We start from the raw sequence: 4,201 nt of genomic DNA on the forward strand, positions 1-4,201 counted from the left end.
AAACAAACTTTAGTTATATAAAGTCTATAATTTAATTATAAAGTAAAGAGGAATACAAAAATAAAATATAAAACATTTAGATGGGAGTTTAAATTTTACCCAAGCCATTCAGGGAAAACAAATTTGAACTATGATCTTAATGTAAATAGTTTAGAAGCCTTATATAAAACTATTATATGTCACTGAAAAATTTATAATACTATATTAAAAAGCACAAGTGAGCATAAATGTATATTTAAATTTCGTGTAGCTTGTGTTTTTGTAATAAAATACTATAACGTAAGTAGGATTTTATATATATATCCATTTTACCCCACTATTATTTTACTTGTATATCCATTTTACCCCATTTTAGATTTTTGTTTATTTATCAATATGGGTTAGAGAAATTATAAATTAAATTTTACATATTGTTACATCTAATGAATATACATCATTAAACTTCCATAAGTAATATTACTGAAGTCTGCAGACAAAAGTTTTAAAACATAATGTTTTTTATATTTTTTTCAAAACAACGTGTTTTATATATTAACTCTTTATGCAAATCAAATATAAACATTGTTAACGCAAAAAAAAGAAGCCAATTATGTGTAGAAACTGTTGGTAATTTTCAAGTTTTAGAATTATGTATAGATAACTTACTCCATGGATACTTATTGAATATATCCATATTACCCCGTCAATCCATATTACCCCACCCTACCTTACTCTATACGAAATTATTTATTTTTACGGAATTAATCTCGGGGCTTGGCGATAAGACAAATTGTGTCTACTTCTTGCCCCGGCCATCTGTATATTGGAAATATTGGTTGTATTTATATTTTTATACGGCAAAAATGGAGAGGAAAAAAAAATAAAAAACTCGATATCTCCTACCAAGAAAAAATAGACAAATTTGTGGAGTTCATGCCTCACTTAAAAGTATATTCGCAATGAAGATTTTACTTTTGGAAGTTTCACATAATCAGGTTCCATCTCAAGGAGTATCTCGATAGGCAGAAAATCCCGCTTGGTATTGCATCAGAACAAACATCTGAAACATTACATAAAAACTTAAAGAAGGCATTGAAAAGGTTCGTTGTGTCTAAGAAAAACGTCCATCTCTGTGAAAATCTTAGAGCTATGGTTGTTGAATACAGTTCAACGAGATTGTAAGAAGATTTTTCAAGAATATATCTAGATGGAAAAATTACATATTTCTTTTTCGTTTTTGTAAAATATTATAATCTTTAAAATACTGTTTGCGGTATTTCATTTGTCTGATTTGAGTCATCGGAGACTTATTCAAGTTTAGCGTGTGAAAATTTGTTGCATTCCTAATAGATTTTTGACAAGAAGATAATTGCAACTTTTATTTTGCTAATATTTATTAATATTTTTTTTGCTAAAAATCACGGCAGTCAGATCACAGGGGCAGGAATACCCTTAAAAAAAGATCCCCTGCATCCCCCTGGTTGAGTGAAATTAATTTTTGAAAAACAAAAATTCTTTATCTTGAATTCAAACATAAATTGTAATTAGTTTTTAAATTTTATCAAAATGTATTTTGACGCTCATAAGATACAGCCACATAAAGTCTAGGACCCCCTCATTTTTTAAGGTTTTAATTATTTAGAAAAATGGTCAAAAAATGAAAAAAACTGCGGTTTTTAATACGTTTTCAACGGTTTTTATTTCCTGCCAACCTGCTCGAAAGAGTTGTTATAAAAAATCTGAAGTAGAAGTAACTTTAACTTAAAACCTCTAAACATAAGCAGCGCAAGGCGCCATATGACTGCTCACTGAACAAAATGTTTTTCAAAAATTTAAAATTGATAAAACTAGAAAATTATTGGATAAGAAAACCTTACAATATTTCTTCTTACATATTATATTGCGGTAATTTTTAATTCTATATACACGTTCACACTTATAGTGTGAACTTGATATTGAATTTAGTATGTTCTTATGTGAAAATTGTACGGATCAATTGCTAAATGCAAACAGGGAAGAGTATATACTTTAGGTTTAAATTCAATTTTGTGCAAAACAGAAAACTTTGAAAATATCAGTATAATACTTGCTGTGTTTTCATTAACGCTATGACACCCAGTTCATAACAACAACGAGATACAATTTAATAAAAAGTTGTCCAATATATTTTTAAATTCAATTGTTGAAGTCAACTTTACTAATTTACTAGGTAAATTATTCCAATCGTTCTCTGCTCAATTCGTAATAAACTTTTTTTGGGGTTCATATTTACATATTCCTCCTGAATAATTCATACTGTGACCACTTGTTGTGACATTAGATTTAAAAGCTAGTCAATATCACAGTTTAACACAGAAATTATCTATAAAAACTTTGAACATCTGAATCAACTATGAACATCAGTTCCCTCTTTTTTGCCTTTATCCCAACGTTGCTATGATAACGGAAATCATGCATGTTACCCTGCTTTTATAAATATATACCAAACTAAAACAGAGAACTTGATTAGAGTTTTAATATATACAGTACAAAAATTCCGAATACTTCAAAAACTAAAAACATGTGTTTAATCATACCAAACATAGAGTTCGCTTTGAAGATGCATGCAATTAATTTTTATTTCCATTTTAGGTCATTTGTAAAAACCACACCCAAATCTCGTTCGCTCACTTTTGCATTTAACTGAATATTGTTAATAAAATAATTGCTTACGATGTTTAAACCGTAATGCATTACAAAATATTTTATTATACTTAACTCAGCCATTTTTTAGACCAATTAAACATTTTTTAAATCGTTCTGCTATAGTGAACCATTATTTGAGGAATCCAAATTTAATATGATTTTAATGTCATTGGCATATTGTTTACAATCATTCTTTATTGTATCAGATATATCGTTAATATAAAAAATGAATAGTAATTACTATTAAATGTTGAATGCTGTTCTTAGAGGTGTTTCACAAGAATCATTACTCGGATCTTAACTTAAAGGTCCGGGTAATGATCCTTGTGGAACTCCACTAAGAACAGCATTTAACAATAATAAAATATCATCCAGGAGAACTCTTTGTCTCCAATCAGTTAAGAAAGCGACATTGGTTTCTTACAAGCAAGGCGGTATTGTTTTCTGAAGCTGTATATTAAATTTGTCAGTATTCTGCGCTGCAATAATATTAAAAAGTTCACAAGTAGGGGAGACCGGGGCTAGTTGCAACAAAATTATAAAAACTGCATTTATCTCCTTAAACTTTCTCTTTTTAGAACTAACTTCTTTTTCAGCCATAAGTCGCTGTTTTACTAGAGTATATGTAAGAATTTCTGCATACTTTCTCTTTGAAATGTTGTGCTTTTGGCAGAGGTCTTATATTCTCTGGGGTAAATTCTAATGATGCCAGAGATGGAATTGCATCTGAGATTGAAGTTGATATACTAATATCAATACCTGCTTTAGATTGAGTTGCTGGACGATCAGTAACAAATGATGGAGCAAAATCTGCATCTGAAAATATATCCTTATCATATGGGAATATTCCTGCCACTCTAAAACCAGATGTTATGTTTTGTTGTGTAAGAGATTGCTGTAAGGCTATTTTTGTAATTCCTGGCAAATCATATATACTCATTGTTTTTCCTGGCCATTGTTTCATCCATAAGTCTTGTGCATTAGCTACGCATTTTTTGAATGGTCCGAATACAGATCTATCTAGAGGTTGCAACTTATGTGAGCAATGAGGAGGGAAGGAAAGCAAAACTATACCATTATTTTTACACAATGTTATTAATTGAACAGATAAATGAGATTGATGGTTGTCTAAAAATAATAGCACAGGACTTTCTTTTGTGGGCTTGACATGCCGAATAAAGTGGTTTAAGTAAGTAACAAAGCACTCTTCATTCATCCACTCTGACCCATTCGAAGCACCAATGCATTCATTTGGTCCATCACAAATAAAGTGATCAAAAAATTTCTTTCTAGGAAATTGAAATATTGGAGGCACACTATTGCTACTGCATTTACAGTTTACACCATTGTCACTAGTGTCCCCCGTTCTTGAGATGTTAATGCTCCAACTTGCTTAATATCTTTACAAGCAATTACCTTGTTTGGTTTATGCACAGTGGTGATACCAGTCTCATCAACATTGTAAATATTAGATGCAGAAAAATGATTTCTATCTAAAACATCTAATAATTTTTGAAAAAATACATCTACACATTAG

Source organism: Hydra vulgaris, chromosome 01 (genome assembly GCF_038396675.1).
Source record: "Hydra vulgaris chromosome 01, alternate assembly HydraT2T_AEP".
In the NCBI taxonomy this organism is placed as follows: Eukaryota; Metazoa; Cnidaria; class Hydrozoa; order Anthoathecata; family Hydridae; genus Hydra; species Hydra vulgaris.